The sequence below is a fragment of the Ptychodera flava genome, chromosome 6 (genome assembly GCF_041260155.1).
Source record: "Ptychodera flava strain L36383 chromosome 6, AS_Pfla_20210202, whole genome shotgun sequence".
Classification (NCBI taxonomy): domain Eukaryota; kingdom Metazoa; phylum Hemichordata; class Enteropneusta; family Ptychoderidae; genus Ptychodera; species Ptychodera flava.
In genome coordinates this window covers 35165293-35184229 of record NC_091933.1, presented here as the reverse complement: position 1 = coordinate 35184229, position 18937 = coordinate 35165293, and the positions used below count along the sequence as shown (strand labels likewise).

General features: G+C 37.1%; 1 long non-coding RNA gene across 1 annotated transcript in view; it reads left to right on the top strand.

Annotated features, from left to right (window-relative positions):
• The first annotated feature begins 1300 nt into the window (after positions 1-1300).
• The window catches only part of LOC139134340 (uncharacterized), a 20206-nt gene continuing 2569 nt past the window's right edge, over positions 1301-18937 (top strand). Inside the window, exons 1-2 of the long non-coding RNA XR_011552787.1 lie at positions 1301-1419; positions 14129-14334. This is a non-coding gene — a long non-coding RNA (uncharacterized lncRNA). The remainder of the gene's footprint in view (positions 1420-14128; positions 14335-18937) is intronic.

The following is an 18937-nucleotide window of genomic DNA, read 5'->3' as shown; positions in this document are numbered from 1 at the left end:
TTCAGGTTTCAGAGTGCAAACCTTCTTTTGAGATGGCAAAATATATTTCGAGACAGCAAAATACTTTTTTCTTCACGGCGAATTGAAGTTATTCCACAATTCCAATCTCTGAGCACTGTTGAAAAAATAGGACCCTTTTAAGTTTTGACAACTGATACTAATATACTTGATTCAAATAGAGTGTTTTACAGTAAGATGTGGATAACATTGATGATATTGGAATTTTACCTAAAAATATTTTTTCACTTCTCATGGCAGTCTACGGGTTAACTATTAATTATTCCCTGACAAAACTTGCTATGTGTCTAATATGTAAATAATAGGAATTGTTCATTGCCCTCGGCGAGCTCGACTTACAAGAAGACAAGCCTGTATAGAGTTGCCAAGGCAAGATTTTCATGTGACAGATAATTATACTTTTAACAAGTATAATCGGATTTACAGTTGAATGACTTCAGAGAATGAAATCATGCAGCGAATCACTTTATTTCCCTTTGTGCTGTTTTAAAAATAAATGAACCGCCTTGCAGTTTTCAGATTTTGCCGGCCTATCCCCGGCAGTAATGATTGGACGCTCCCTATAAGTGTAAAACGTAGAGTAAACGAAATGTGTTTTACATAAAAAACAAACCTCACCTACAAGTAAGACCCTAAACACTACAGTAATGATCCAGGCACACATTCTATATATGGGACCAGAGTCATGTCGAAATTTTAGTAACAAAGATTACTCTGTTGTCCAAAAGTATGTCAGTATGTACAGGTGCTAAATAGTCTGGGAAATAATATGGCTAACCGATATTTTAGATACCTTTTGTGACATGTTTGACCCGCTGCAAAGTGCGTTTTTGTTGCATGGCACTACGTCGTGGAGACTACTGCTCAGTGTTTGTAAAGTTTTACGTGGAAAGGTAGCAGGTTTTTGAACATATATTATTTTGACGATTTGTTGTGTGTAAAAATTCTCGTGTTGAACTTCTGAAGCTGGTCTCGCACTGGTTTTGAAAATGTACTGCCTTGAAAAACTTCAGTGAAGGGATTTTTGGTCCGTACCGTAATCAAATCGAGTAACTTATGTTACAAAGACTCTGTTCATTTTATTTTAATATTTTTTTATTCATTTAAGTTATAAGATGTGATATCCGTTTTGTGTAGCCATTCCGTTCTAGTCCAGTGAATATGCTTGACTTGACATTTCAGTTTGTTCACAATATACTGGTGTATAAACAATCGAAAATACCATGATGTAAGGGTCATGTGGGGTCATGTCATGGTCATGTACAGGGCGTCTATTCAAGCATCCAGTGGCATGGGAACAGCTTTCAAACCGATTTAAAAAGCGATCAATGACCACCGTTGAATGTGCGCCAGCCACACACAGAAACCAAAAGAAAACATTTGAACCAGTCGGTGACGAAGGTGAGACTATGATTTCTTGAATAACTAATTTTGATACCTATGCTTTCCGATGCGAATTAGGATATATATGTGCTTTATTGGAAATGCCAGTGAAATGACACTTCATTTTCTTAGTTTTTAAAGCCGGTGCAAATGATACCACCACTGTCAAACTTGTAACTGTTTTACACCTGCAATGGGATGTTTACGAATATTCACTAGGCAGACTTTCAGTGTTGTAGTTAGGTCTGTATGAGTGGAACGATTGTAAGGAGACAACACTTTACTGAGGAATTCCTCTTTAATATATAGTGCATAAACTATATTTAATCACAAGGAGATAAGTCGCTCGGTGATAGCAAGAGTGTAAAAACGTCAGTTACAGTAGTACAGACACTGTTATTAATTAATTTATAATGTGAATATTGTTGATAAAAGTTTGATATTTCTGTCATTATTGTATACTTGCGAAAGTACTCAATCGCACTGGAATCTTGAATGATAATCGATATTTATGCCAAATTCACGTAGTTACAACACTGACCATGGGAATTCATCGATCTAGTTAAGCTGTAGCATCGGACAGTAACTTGATGCGCGCTCACAGTACTGCCTTTGCATTCTCTCTGAACAGTAAATAGGAGGATACTATTCCAACCTTGTAATTGAAGTGAATTGAATTCATTTTCTGACATTCTATCTCTGTGAAAATTACAGGGGGATTGGAATTGTTATTTTTGACCAGACAGCTGAGCATTGTTTTTATCAAAGTGTACAAATTTGTAATTCAATTTATTGTTGTGAAGTTTCCACTATTCGTGTTGCAACGTGAGAGTCGACGGACCTTTTTGTTTACGTTCTCAAAGTAATTCTATATTCTGGAATTCAATAAGGTCTCATTGCCTTTACAGATACATTGTACGAATTTGAATATTTATGCAAGGTGACATAATAAGGCGCGCCGAATGTTTCAAAATTAATCGTTACAGTGAACAATAAATTGTCAATTTTCCTTCTAAATAAATTCTTAAACGTGTATAAAATAAGACATGGGAACAGCTTTCAACTCGATTAAAAAAGCGTTCAATGACCACAGTTGAGTGTGCCCCAGGAACACAAAGCAACCAAAAGAAAACATTTGAACCAGTCGGTGACGAAGGTGAGACTATGATTTCTAGACTAACTTATTGTGATACCTGTGCTTTCCCATGCGAATTAGAATATATATGCGCTATATTGGAAATGCCAGTGAAAGGAGTCTTCATTTTCTTAGTTTAATGCCGGTGCAAATGATACCACCACTGTCAAACCTGTAACTGTTTTACACCAGCAATGGGATATTTACGAATATTCACTAGGCAGACTTTCAGTGTTGTAGTCGGGTCTGTATGAGTAGAACGATTGTAGGGAGACAACACTCTACTCGGGAATTCCTTCTTAATATATAGTGCACAAACTATATTTAATCACAAGGAAGTCGCGCGGTGATAGCAAGAGTGTAAAAATGGGTTGTAGTGGTACATACACTGTTATTGATACGTTTATGATTATGAATATTGTTGATAAAGTTTGATATTTCTGTCGTTATTGTATATTTGCAAAAGTACCTAACTGCACTGAATCCCGAATGACCATCGGTATTTATGCCAAATTCACGCACTTATAACAAAGACCATCGGAATTCATCGATCCAGTTAAGCTGTAACATTGGACAGTAACTTGATGCGCGGTCACAGCGGCCTTTGCAGTCTCTCTGAGCAGTAAATAAAAGGATCCTATTTCAATCTTGTAATTGAATGATATTCATTTTCTGACATTCTATCTCAGAAAAACTCAGTTAAAAATTAACAGAGGAGGATTTTTGATTTTGAGCAGACGGCAAAGCTTTGAATTTTTCAAAGTGTACGAATTTAAAATTCAATTAATTGATGTCAAGTTTCCAGTTGGAATATATACTATTCGTGTTGCAACGTGACTGTCGATTGCCATTTTTGTTTAAGTTCTTAAAGTAATTCTACATTCTGGAATCCAATATGGTGTAAAGGCTTTTACAGATGCATTGTACCAAATTGAATATTTATTCAAGGTGACATAAAAGGGCACGCCAAATGTTCCAGAGCTATTAATCGTTAAGGTGAAAAACAAACTCTCAATTTTTCTTGTAAATAAATTCTTACACGTGTATAAAATAAGACAAGGGAACAGCTTTCATACCGATTTAAAAAAGCAATCAATGAACACCGTTGAATGTGCCCAGCCACACATAGCAACCAAACGAAAACATTTGAACCAGTCGGTGACGAAGTAAGGTGAGTCTATGGTTTTTAGAATATCAATTTGAGATATATGTGCCTGGCGATGCGAATTAGAATACACATGAGCTATGCTGGAAATGCAAGTGAAAGGAGTCTTCATGTTTCTAGTTTAAAGCCGGCGCGAAACGGCACCACCACTGTTAAACCTGTAACTGTTTTACACCTGCAATGATATGTTTCCGAATATTCACTAGGCAGACTTTCAGTGTTGAAGTCCGTTCTTTATTAGTAGAACAATTGTAGGGAGACAACTCTGCTGGGGATTTCCTCTTTAATACATAGTGCTGTCTATGCGATAGAGTCGCTCGGTGATAGTAGGAGTGTAAAAATGGGTTGTAGTAGTGGAGACACTGTTATCAATAAATTTATGATTATGAATATTGTTGATAAAATTTGATATTTCTGTGATTGTTGTCCACTTGCAAAGGTACCCAACTGCACTGGAATCCTGATCGGATGATCTGTTTTCATTCCAAATTCACGCCGTTGTAGCACAGACTCTCAAAGTCATCCTTCTAGTAAATGCGCGGTCACAGTACTGCACTGACAGTCTCTCTGAACAGTAAATAAGATGATCCTATTGCAACCTTGTAACTGAATGAACTGCATTCTTTTTCTAACATTCAATCTCACAAAAAAAAACAGTTAAAAATATAGGAGGATTGGAATTTTTATCTTTTGACCAGACAGCAGAGCATGGTATTTATCAAAGTGAATTTACAATAGTTGTTGTCAAGTTTCCGATGAGAATATATACTATTCCTGTTTTAATGTGAGAGTTACGGCGCGCCAAATGTTTCAAAAATATTTATCTTCATAGAGTAAAAATAAACTGTCAAATTTTCTTTCTAAAAAAAGTCTTAAACGTGTATGAATAATAAATAAAAAGTTCTTTCGTCCATATCATTGCATTTATTAATGTACCTTTTCATAAAAATAGCATTCATTTGAAAATACGTGTCATTGAATATTTGAATGTGTCTGTACAGATAAAGATGACGTGCAACCGTCTTTCTCGATTGAAATAAAAATTCGATGGAATTACGGAAGAAAATAAACGAGAAAAGTATTATTGCAAAAAAGGGCAGAATGTTATGTAATGCTTAATTGTAAAATATTCTTTAAACCGTAATGAGAAGATAAACTTTTCAAAAATTTGGAAATACCACACTCCCATACTTATTGACGTACACATACACGTGTATTTGATATAAAGGTGCAATGAATGCTGATTAAAAGGGAAAAAAGAAAAAAAATCAAGCACACACACAAAAAATATTGAAATGATTAAAAACAAAACCACAAATAGTACTTGCACTACTACCAAAACACAAAATGAATCACCATCAGGTCTGACTAAAAAAAGAAAGAGAATCACAATTGAAAAGTCGACCTAGATCGCGCCGGCGTTGAGGCTGTAAAGAAACCAAAACGAGGTCAGCTTGGAAAAAAAAAGCAAAGCGAGGTTACAAAAAATCAAAGTGAGACTTGAGTGGACACCGTGGGTCATCAGTATGTATTAGGGAGATGGTGCAGTGGCAAAGAATGTGAAATTTTCAGAAGAGTTACTTTCAGAATGTGCTTAGGAATACAATTCAGAATAACATTCAGACACTCACTATGTGAGATAATATTCTGTATAGAAGTAACAAGTCATTGACATTGACATAGTCCCCACTTGTAATAGGAGTATTAGTCTTGATGGGGCAGGGAAATGAGGTCATTAAGAAGTATCACTGGAGTGTATATGTTCAGATCTATGGACACATAGGTCGATGTCATTGTTCCCATTTTGAAACAAGAGGCATGTCTAAGTTATGGTTCTAAATCGGGAAAAAAGATCAGACCTCTAGCTGTATTGGCCAGCCAAGAAATACATATGTGCATAATAAATGAGGTACAAGATGTGACATCTTAAGGTCTACTATCCTATCAAAATTGAAGCATAAAGAACTTGTGGTTACTGAGTTATGCATATATATGCATATTTAAGGTCAAAGGTCATCAAGGTCACGTGACATTTTGGGAAAAAAACCCCATTGTATTGCTAATTAATCCATATATGCCAAAATTCAGACCTCTAGCTCTATTGGCTTGCCCACAATTATATATGGGCATAATTAACGAGGTAAAGCATGTGTTGTCATAAGGTCTCCCATCCTACTAAATATAAAGGACATAGCACTTGTGGTTATTATTTATTATTGACATAATCGTGTATTTTACATAAAAGGTTATCGAGGTCACATGACATTTTGTTAAAAAAATTCTATCCTATAGTCTGTCCCTATATACTAAAAATCATACATTTACCTCTATTGGCTTGCTCAAAATTAGATATGCACATAATTAATGAGGTACAATATGTGGCGTCATAAGGTGTCCCATCATACCAAATATGAAGGGTGTAGCACTTGTGGTTCCTGAGTTATGGACAAATATGTATATTTGAGGTCAAAGGTCATTGAGGTCACGTGACATTTTTTGAAAAAAATTGTATTGCTAAGTTATCCCTACATACCAAAAATCAGACCTCTTGCTCTATTAGCTCGCTCAAAATTAGATATGTGCATAATTAATGAGGAACAATATGTGGCGTCATAAGGTGTCCCATCATACCAAATATGAAGGGTGTAGCACTTGTGGTTACTGAGTTATGGACAAATATGTATATTTGAGGTCAAAGGTCACCGAGGTCACATGACATTTTGTCAAAAAATTGTATTGCTAAGTTATCCCTATATACCAAAAATCAGACCTCTAGCTCTATTAGCTCGCTCAAAATTAGATATGTGCATAATTAATGAGGTACAATATGTGGCGTCATAAGGTGTCCCATCATACCAAATATGAAGGGTGTAGCACTTGTGGTTACTGAGTTTTGGACAAATATGTATATTTGAGGTCAAAGGTCATCACCGAGGTCACGTGACATTTTGTCAAAATAATTGTATTGCTAAGTTATCCCTATATACCAAAAACCAGACCTCTAGCTCTATTGGCTCGCTCAAAATTAGATATGTGCATAATTAATGAGGTACAATATGTGGCGTCATAAGGTGTCCCATCATACCAAATATGAAGGGTGTAGCACTTGTGGTTACTGAGTTATGCACAAATATGTATATTTGAGGTCAAAGGTAATTGAGGTCACGTGACATTTTGTCAAAAAAATAGCATTGCTAAGTTATCCGTACATACCAAAAATCAGACCTCTGGCTCTATTGGCTCGCTCAAAATTAGATATGCACATAATTAATGAGGAACAATATGTGGCGTCATAAGGTGTCCCATCATACCAAATATGAAGGGTGTAGCATTAGTGATTACTGAGTTATGGACAAATATGTATATTTGAGGTCAAAGGTCACCAAGGTCACATGACATTTTGTCAAAAAATTGTATTGCTAAGTTATCCCTATATACCAAAAATCAGACCTCTAGCTCGATTGGCTTGCTCAAAATTAGATATGCACATAATAATGAGGTACAATATGTGGCATCATAGGGTGTCCCATCATACCATATATGAAAGGTTTAGCACTTGTGGTTACCGAGTTATGAACAAATATGTATATTTGAGGTCAAAGGTCACGTGACATTTTGTCAAAGCGTCTGAGATATCTGTGTGAACGGATGGACTCACATGGATGGACTGAAGGACTGACATGACCCAATCTATGAGCCCCCTGGACTTTATCTGTGGGGACTAAAAACTGTGTCACTGCATCCTTTTTGCAATATGAATACGATGAGAAACTAAATTTTTATTTTTCTTGGCCTTATACATGGGAGTCTATGGACTGCCTTATACATGGGAGTCTATGGACTGCCTTATACATGGGAGTATATGGACTGCCTTATACATGGGAGTCTATGGACTTCCTTATACATGGGAGTCTATGGACTGCCTTATACATGGGAGTCTATGGATTGCCTTAAACATGGGAGTCTATGGATTGCCTTATACATGGGAGTCTATGGATTGCCTTATACATGGGAGTCTATGGACTTCCTTATACATGGGAGTCTATGGACTGCCTTATACATGGGAGTCTATGGATTGCCTTATACATGGGAGTCTATGGATTGCCTTATACATGGGAGTCTATGGATTGCCTTATACAGGGGAGTCTATGGAGGCGAAAACTAAAAAGTCCTCTAACACGGCCAAATTTGATCACATTGTGAAACAAATCAACGTGCATCTGTATGAGGTAGAGTACTATCCTTGTACCAAGTTTGAACAAAATCGCTCCAGGCGTCTCTGAGATATCTGCGTGAACGAAAAAAGTCATAAAATATGCAAATGAGCAATTAATTAATAAACCACACCCACCAAAATCTAATCAGATCTAAGTCTCATCATGATAATACCAAATACCAAATTGCATGACATTGGACCTAAGGGTTCTTAAGTTATGAGTGGAACAAAATCTGTCTACGGACGGACGGACAGACGGACAGACGGACGGACAGACGGACACACACACAGACATTGTGGCGACATAGGACACCTTTGGTGCTTCGCACCACGGTGTCCAAAAAATGAGGTTACCAAAAAAGAAAAAAAAAAACTCAGTAGAAAAAAAAGAGGCCCGTTCGAGAAAAGAAAACAGAGTGGGACACCCCGCAGAAAAAGCCCAACATGAAAATTGAATAATTGATTGTTACAGAGGGTTTTGGATCATCACACTCGGATGTTGTACAAGATATTTGGGGTATTTCAGCAATAACTCTCAGCTTCTAGTCTTCAATATCATCTCATGGACGTCCAAGTTACCGACACGTCCCATTCTATATTAAACAGTTACCAGTTTGGTTAAAAGTGGACAAAACACTCGTGGTGGTTCGTCGGCTGCCAGCGTTCCCTCGCTCCAATGTACACTCGAGGTGGTAAGCCAGCGGCCGGCGGTCCCGTTGCTAGTACAGTAGGCCTACACGCCGGCAACCAGCGATCCCCTCGCTGTAAAGTGTAGGGACGCCTCTCCCAAACCATAGACAGTCTGTGCCCAAACCTAAACAAAACGATGGCTATCCGCTAGCCCACGGTTACGTGTGGTTCGATACACAGCGGCCGCCGTGTTGGTATGCATAGAAATTGCATACCACGCAGCGCACAGCGGCCAAGTTCTGCATGGCAGGGCTATTGTTACCGGCGTGACACGGCTATGTGCTACCGGCGTGACACGGCCTCCCGTATAATGCCGGTAACACACAGCCCTGCCATGCAGGGCTAGCAGTGGCCGCTATGTATCGAACCACACACGTATCCCGTGGGTTTAGCCTCTAAACGGTGTGTGGCAAAGGCAAAAATACTCGGGCTGAAACACCCCGTTTAAATTCGAGGCAACGTTTTCACTAGTACATGTAGAAAGCGAACGGCTGTGAGGTACCGGCGTTACACGGCCAGGCCGTATAACGCCGGTAACTCACAGACCTGCCACCCAGAGCTACATGTATAGGCTGTATAGCTGTATGTATAGGCTACTGCACAAATATCGTAGCTCCATATATTGGACTGTGTGGATATAAAGATTTCTGCAATGGGGATCGACATGTCGTGTATGTGCCGGTCTAGCCCTGCGAGTATAGTGAGAGTATCTGGTGTTGCAAAGGCCGGACACTCTCGCCATAGTCCTACTCGTAGTCGTAACGCTTCATGTTTGTACAGTTGCGTCGCTCGTCTTGTCGAACACGGAAAACGATGGACATTCTCTCAACACGTGGCAGATTTCTTCAAAACTATTCATTTTATCATGATTTGGGTGATCTTTGAGGATAGACGAGGAATTACCAAACAACGAGGTGGTTTAAATTTATTATCATGGTATTTGAACCCGATGTATCGAACACACGTATAAAACTGTGTAGAAATCATGTAGGCCAAACGGCGATGACAGTGCGGCTCGGTGGAAGGCCTGCAGTGGGCTCCCTGCCATACCGCGCCTAAGGCATCGATCATGTCGATATGTTTGCAGTGTTGCTATGAAGGATCATGGGTTGTACGTCTCGCTCGTGATCTGACCTGTGGACTGCTCAGTTAACTTGACTCTCTGGAACTATTCACTGTTAACTTGGACGTTCTTTAGGTGATATTGCCCACTTCATTTCATCAAGTATGGTTTCAAGTAGAGCAGGGCCCAGCCAAACAGAGCTAGGTTTCAAGATGTCACGTTATCACTGAAATGCTCAATTAATATTTCGTCAAACATTGGAGTATGTGGTGATCGGATTCCCCGCTGTGGGGATTCATCGATCGAAGGAAACGTGAATCATGAGTTTTTTAAATGAAATAATTGTAATTTCGGGCTGTGTTTTTTTTTTCTGTGGCGAGTGCTCGTTTTTTTCTTTTTTTTTTTTTTTTTTCTTTTTTTTTGCTGTGGCGAGTCCTCATTTGTTTTTTTCTTTCCACAGGCCCACGCGTTTTTTTTGTATCTCTGTTCATGGCATTTTTTTTTTTTTCGTTTTTATTTTATTTTATTTTATTTTTTTTGTAGATGAGATCCACTTTTGTCTAGAGCCATCACTGCCGAATTTTTTCTCCGATTTTTTCTCTTTACTGTCAAAACGGCTGGTGGTTCATATTATATTTTTGATTATCTATAATACGTTTATTATGAGACGTAGTGCTTTTTAATTTTCTTAAGTACATAAATAATTTTATGTATGCATGGCTTTTTTGTCTGATTCTTTTATAATGATTTTCTGTATGTGGTCATATTTTTATTTTTTGTACTATTTTTTCCGAGTGGTAGTAGTGGTTTTTTAGTGATTTTCTTGTGAATTTTGTGGACGTACCACTGTATAACATATTTTTCTTTTTTTTGTAAAATCATTATACTATTATACGTGTATGTATGTCGATAAGTATGGATGTATGACTTTTTCAAATCGTTGAAAATTGTTTATTTCCTAATTACGCTTAAAAGATTTTTTCTCAAGTTAAAATGAAGTATTAAATGACATTTCTGTCTTTTGTTTTTTAATTATACTTTTCTTACTTATTTCCTTCCTAATGAGACCGAATTTTTATTTCAATTGAGAAAGACAGTTTATTTTTGCACTGAATCGATAAATATTTTTGAAACATTTGGCGCGCCGTAGAGAGTCGACTGCCCATTTGTTTAAGTTCTCAAAGTAATTCTATATTCTGGAATCCAATATGGTCTCATGGCTTTTGCAGATGCATTGTGCCAAATATTTCTGCACGGTGAAAAATGTTTCAAAATACAAATCGTTACAGTGTGAAAACAAACTGTTAATTTTTCTCCTGAACAAATTCTTAAACGTGTATAACTAGTGTAGAAAAAGTCATTTTGTCCATATGATTGTATTCATCCTTGTTACGTTTCATGAAAATAGCATTTATCCTAAAATATGTGGGAAGTGTCACTAAATGTATGGGTGTGTCTGTACAGATAAAGATGGAGTGCAATTGTTTATAGATTGAAATAAAAATTCATTGGGATTATGGAAGGAAATAATCAGTGACATTTCGCGGCCAAATAAATATATATATATATATATATATATACATATATATATATATATATATATATATTATATATATATATTAATGGCGAATAGACATATCGACTTTTACGCTTATTGCTAAAATATCATTTTCTTTTCTATTAAGTGCATATAAACGATACGCTTTTACAAACTTGCAACATGTCATTTTTTTCGCCGTACACAACTCGTTTTAACTTGATGAATATTTCGGTACATGTACTTTTTAGCCTTAAAGATTTATTTATTGACAGAATATCGCATTCGCTTTGGTTTTGATCTTGCCGAGGGGTGTTAAGGGCTAATTTTGTTGCTAGGTGATTTCATGACATTGTGGCAAGATGTAAGAACACAAAAAAGACGAAAAATAGCAAAGTGTTAAGGATTTATATAATCTTATGTTACTATATAGCCTTGTTAGTGGCGGCATCTCCTTTCGTTTGAACGCCATTTGCAGTTACTTTAAGATTGATTTTACTTGAAGCTATTTTCAAATGTCGACCATATCAAACTTAGGGAGCGTTCATTTATTACGGCCGGGGTGGACCGGCAAAATCCAGAGGAGGTGGGGTCACCTTAAATTTGAAAATTGCAGGGGGGGGGGGTGGTCATGTATTTTCAAACAGCAGAGATGGGGTCACTTAATTTTCAAGAGTATCCGTCCTCTTAAAAAGCAGTTTTTGTGGTCAAAAGTATTCTGGGAAATAAAAATGATTCGCTCCATGATTTCATTCTCTGACGTCATTTAACTGTAAATCTGGATAAGAGTATAATTATCTGTCACATGAACATCTTGACTAGGCAACTATGAGGCGTGTCTTCTTATAAATCGAGCTTACTGAGGGTAATGAACAATTCCTATTACTTACATATTAGAGATATAGCAAATTTTGTCAGACAAAATATTGAACAGTTATCTGTAGACTACAATGAAAAGTGAAATAATACCTTTAGGTGAAATTCCAATATCATAATTGTTGTCCACATCTGAACTTTCGAATACTCTATTTGAAGCGAGTACATTTGTATCGATTGCCAAACACCTATAAAAGCACAGACTTAGTTAGTTTAACATTGTAAATGAATTATTCATAGTTTTCTCATAGACTCCAATGTATAGTGAATCAACATTTTGGTGAAATTCCAAAATCAAATTTCTTGCACAAATATCTATTTGTAACCACCCTAGTCTAATCAAGTAAATTAATATCAATAATCAAGCGTACATGAATTTACAGAATTACCTAGATTTGTATTGGAAAAAATATTCATAGTTTCCTCCTAGACGACCATGTATAGTGGGTGTACATTTTTGGTTAAATTCCAAAATCAAATTTCTTGTACACATAATATGCACTTATAACCATCATATTCTAATCAAGTACAGTTCTGTTAATTATCCAACATCTATATATGCACAAGTAGAGCAAGTTTTTCATTGGAAAAAAATATTATTCACAGTTTTATCATGGACTCCCATATATCGGATGAACGATTTCTGTGAAATTCAAAAAATCGAATTTTGTACATATACGAGGTGTAACCGCTCTATTCCATAAAATGCATTTATGTCAATTATCAAACGTCTATAAATGCATAGATATTGCTAGTTTTGTATTGAAACAATATTATATATTTAATTTCATAGACTACCATGTATAGTGTATCAACATTATCAATTAAATCCAAATATCAAATTTTTGTACACACAAGCACTTTATACCTGCCACTGGAAGCAAAGTAAATTTATATGATTCATCAAACATGTATAAGTTTACAAATAAAATTGCTCTTTTATTTATAATACAATAGTCTTATTTATAATATAATAGTTTCTCCAATACACTAAAATGTATTATGATTTGACATTGTTGGACATCAGCCACATTTTGCCTTCTAATAGTTGCGCAAAAAATGGTGGAACTTCCCGAAAGACATTCATGAAATTTCATGACCCTTCAAAAATGCTTGCGCAAAAAATGTTAACCACCTGTAATTTTTGTCCAATCCCTTTGAGGAGGGGTTTCAAAATTAAAGCGATTCAGAAAGGGAGATTTGAATGTTAACACATTTATTAGGGTAATAAGAAAAAATGTTAGAATTTTTTTTTTGGATTCTATCGCATCCAGAGGTATTTGTGTGTGCAGCTTTACTCAATCATTATTTTAGGGTGGGGGTCATGAAATTTTTGTCATCTTAGAAGGGGGTCATCAATTTTTTGGTACAATAGGTAGGGAGTTCACTTATTTTTACTGGTTCACAGGAAGAATTTGCCCGGCCACCCAGGACATAAAAATTAAAGTCATGGTGTATATTAGCTCATTCGCAGGATTAAATTTGATTAGGCATAAGATGAAGGCTACTCGTTTTTTTGCCCAAGTAATACCTTGCGTGCCATGCGTACATCGACCACGAGTACATTGACCAATTTGCAATTGCCCTTACTCCTGAAAATAGCACGGTCCCAAGGAACGGCATAGTGTCGATCAAGGCAGATGACGTACTAGCAGATATGTGAAAGACTTGCACAGTGGAAGTAGCAAATTACTCTTTTGAAGGGTCACTATTTTTCACGCAGCGTCATTTTGAAAAACACCTATCCCCTTGTAATTTCTGTCCCGTCCCTTAGAACAATTAAAAGTGAACCAATTGGAGCCAGTTGAGAAAGACTGATGTATATATATATATATATATATATATATATATATATATATATATATATATATATATATATATATATATATATTGTGTCTGATGTCTCTGTTTTTAAAATTACAAGTTGTATCGTAGATTAATCGTATTAGCTGACAATACAATGATAAACACCTCACTGTCAGATTCGTTTTATATAGGAAAGTGTGTAGATTTTGTTGGTTACAAATATCTAATTATGTCTGCAGATGATGTCTTGTGTCCCTTGTTCGACACTCTTTGCAACGTTCGTCGTAATGATAGCAATTTGTGCGACATTAAAGTTTGCCCGTGACTTTGTAAACGTGGACTCACACCACAGTCCTTGCGTCAATCCATCGCTGACCGCCGAGGGATTCGTCTTCACACATGCAGTTGTAGTAGCAGACCACAAAACATGTTCTAAAGTCGGAAAGTAAGTTAAAACGTTAAATTATTCTTCAGTGCCTGGGTGTTAAAGGGACATTATTTGTATCTTTTGACCTTATATTGTTGCAAACGAGCAGTTGATAATGTTGTTCGACTTACTGAAAGATGTCTAAAAAACGGTCGACCATAGACAACTTCCATCCCGTTTGCGTACACTGTATAGAAAAACCTTGGGTCAGGGGTTAATGGTGGGCTACTTTTAACCTCAGAGTTGGCAAGGTGACCTAGTACCTGCGATCAGACCACACTGCTAACTGCTATCTGGGCCGCTGTAAGCATCCGCGTGTAAAAAAAATAAACCACGCGAAGTGAAAGTCGAAAGCGCAGTATTGCAGTTTCGGGATTCCCTATTTCTGATGCCGTTTGCTCAGTTACATTTTGACGGTCAGTTTTTTCATGGAGATCTTGACGGCCAATCCTGCTCTTAGATACACTATTCTTTGCTGCTAGAGAGCACATTTTATAATGGGCATTTCAAATGCCTACAAGCTGCAAGAAGTCGACGACAAGGTCTATCGTGGCGGATTTTTTTCGTCCCGTTTGTTCCTCCATATGCATATGTAGACTTGCCCAAAGCCTGTGGGCACAGAAATGTGAAAACAGAGTAAAATGAAGGGATAAACTTCAGTAGACAGTCATGTTATTGTCGAGGTGATCGCGAAATTGAAGCAATTTGACGACTGACACGTACATCATGTCACATGTCACGTCTGCGTGGCAGGGCTGGTCAAAATCGCTGGCAGCACCTCGGTTTCGGCGTGCACTTTCTCCACAAAAACAACCCATTTTTAATCCCAAGCTTGCATTGAGTTTCGTTTTTGAGCACACCCACTCGGCTGGGTACACAATTAGCCCTGCGTACAGGTCTGTGTGTCCCCGGCGTTATACGGCATGGAGGCCGTATAACGCCGGGAACACACGGACCTGTACGCAGGGCTTAGGGACGGACCATTAGATCTTGGGAGGGGGGTGGTCAAAAACAGAAAAAAAAAATTTCAGAGCAGAAAGTTAGGGAAAAAAAATCTTCAAACTAGTTTGCAAAATAAAAAAAAAATAAATAAGAAGACAAAGGCGTAAAAAAAAATCTGCAAAACTTTAAAATTTTGAATTTTTTTTAGATTTTACCGACAGTAAGCAGCTGTCTGTATTTTTAATACACCCTCCCGGCACATTTTAATTTTAATTTATACATTTAGAGTGACTGTATCCCTTATACTGGAAGTTGTGATTATCTTATCTTTTCAGGACTTTTGTATTCTGATCACTTGAAAATTATGAAATTATAGAGCCTGTTTTCTACTTGTTTCCTGCGTACAAACCAAGCAGGTACACTAGGTAAAACATTGAAACTATGGTATGGTTGTCAAGACAGAAAGTTGTATTTGCCTTTTAAGATCAAGGTAAACAGATGCAGGCCACATCAGTTTCATTTTTTTCACAGCATTTTATTACAATGATGAATGCAAGAATGGGTAAAGTAGAAACAAGTCAATAATGATAAAACAACATATCAAGTCATTATGTATTATTTTGCTTTTAAAAAGGCATTTTCAATTCTTTTTTCTCAAAAAACAGCCTCAAATAACAAAAGCAACATAGTTTTAACATTCAACAATACACTGCGTAGAATGCCATCTATCCAACAAATCCCAACACAAAAACACATAAAAGGGTTGAACTTTGAAAGTTTCTCGATAGCAAATACTGAATAAATCTGCATGGTTAATCGTTTTTGTGTAGCAAATTTCAAAGAAATTGGACAAGCCCTTTGAGAGAATACAGATTTTTTGACCATGAATGGCATAAATTGCCCAAAAAGACAAATATTGAAATTTCAACACATCTATACACATCAAATCAATTTGGACATGCTGCTACAGAGAAATAGATGTTTTGATCAAAAAAGGGCAACAATTGCTCTAAAAACACAAATATGCAAATTTCACTATATTATTTAGCTTATTTTAGCTTCTCAGCTTGTCAAAATCAATTGTAAATCATGAGATATGCATGATGTTTGGTGGGGGGAATGTAGGCATTTCACCACGCAGTAGAAAGGGAAGCCAGGAAACCAAAATAGTCAATTTTCAAAACTATAGGAAACTACTGAGGAGCAAGAAGATCATGTTTCAGAGGAAGATGTGTAATCCGAAAAATATGCTCCCAAAGTGCCACCAAATAACACCATTTTTATCTCTATTTTCAAAAGCTTCAACTGCAGCAGGGGGACACCCCCCTCCTGACCACCCCCCGCAAAAATACTCCCCAAGTGCCACCAAATAACACCATTTTTATCTTTATTTTTCAAAAGCTCCAACGGCGGGGGGGACACCCCCTCCTGACCACCCCCCGCAAAAATACTCCCAAGTGCCACCAAATAACACCATTTTAATCTCTATTTTTCAAAAGCCCCAACAGCAGCAGGGGGACACCCCTCTCCTGACCTCTTCCCAGTGACCGCTTGTGTGGCCGCTTGTGGTGCTTGGCACCACATGTTTGCCCTCTTTATCTTCAGACAGCGACGAACGAAAAAAAAAATTATAAATCTGAAAATTTACTCTGAAAAAAAATATTTGCACAGCTAATCTCAATTGGAAAAAAAATTTCAGAAATTTACAATAGTAAAAAAAAAATTTTCACAATTTCATTGTGACCATCCCCCTCCCAAGGTCTAATGGTCCATCCCTTAGGTACACGATGTGCTCAGCTGCGCTTCAATACTTACGCAAAGCCCACTTTTTGGAGTCGGTCGGAGACACGGAGGCCGTAAGCGACGTATAGGGTCTCGGCAACTGTCATTGCGATGTACTCAATTTTGGTTCGAAATGCGATTCAACTGATACAAATAATTACACAATGCACAGAGAATAACAACATTCAAACAGGTCTTGTGTGTCGAGAGGTGACTCCACTCGCGAGCAGTACATCAATGACAGCACTCGCCCGGCGCGGTGTCACGATGTCACCGATGCTACACCGTGCACTGAGTCTGTTAAGTCCGAGTGCTATGTTTCCAAGTTCAACAAGTGATCATGTCATGTTTGTAAAACGAACCAACGTAATGGCAAGAAAATGCCCTAAAAATCGTGAAAGTTGACGAAGATTTGCCAACGATCAAATGCACAGAAAATGCATTACTCTGTACCTGTTTCACTATCACCACAGCAATCTGACATCGTTTTAGTTTTACCATTGACCCAATTGCGTCTATGGTTTTATTTGTTTCACAGTCCATGTCATCGATACTAAAATCAAACTTACAAGCAAATGCCCTGCTTAGTTTCACTATTTGACAGTAGATTGTGAGACGTGCATTTGTTTATGGCGTGTGCCTCTCGATATCCATTGTGCTGAAGTTGGTGTGCAGGTCACAGGCCGTTCACGTTCCAGCTGATGGTTGACGTATGCGTAGTAATATTGGTCATGTGCTTGAGTTCAACAATGGCGGTTGGTTCAAATCGCGCGGACGCCCTTACCAACATTGAACTTTGCCGTAAACAGCAAGAAGGTGGTTTAACATATCCTTGAAGCCGTCCATAGTCACAATTTAGGTCTCCTATTGATTTGACCAGGGATTTCAGTCATCGAAAAAATGAAAAAAAAGTCAAAAGATACAAATAATGTCCCTTTAAACCATTTGATGAATAATCATAAATTGGTCACAATAAAAATGTAGTTACTTATATTATTAATAAATGTATAATTTATGAATATGAACAGCGTTGACAAACAAATATAATATTTCTGTGATCATAGAATAATTACATATATTCAGAATCTATGCCAAGTTGGCGAAGTTGAAACAAATGTAGTTTTACTGTAGATATTTTAGGCTTGTGATGGGTATAGCCATCTCCCCAATACAATGCTTTACTTATGTTGTTTCTTTGTGAAACTCTTTGGCTAATCACATAATTGTGCTTTTTCTCCACGTACAACCGCCGTACAGGAATTTATGTTAAACAACGACGAAGCTACAGTTATTTTTGGAATCAAGGTTGCCTGGAATAAACCATTATAAACCATTAGTAAGGGTTGTACACAGAAGAAATGAGCGTAATGTTTTTTAGTCATCATCACAACTGTCTGATGGGTTTTACAGACAATGTTTTCTAATTAGTCCATTATTTGAACCTCAAGTTTTTAAGGGAGTGTTCTAATATAGTAGCCAGGAATGGACTGGCAGATTCTTCTCGTTTCTATGTCGAAATTGATGAAGATGATAAAATTTCGTGAACCCCCTTCTGATATTCCCTCCCTCCCCCCCTCTCTCTCTCTCTCTCTCTCTCTCTCTCTCTCTCTCTCTCTCTCTCTCTCTCTCTGAAGATTGCAGGATGCATGAAACTCAAGATACAGATATCATTACTTTGTATATATATATATATATATATATATATATATATATATATAATCCCTTTTAAAGTTTTACACTTTCAGATGAACATTTGATTAGATTAGATATACCGAGAAGGAGAGAGGCAAAGTAACTCTTTGAACTCTGACACTCCTGGGTGAACTATAGTATCTATATCTGGTGGGGAGATTTACACACCTGAACAGCAAACGGAAAATAGGTTGGATATTGGAGG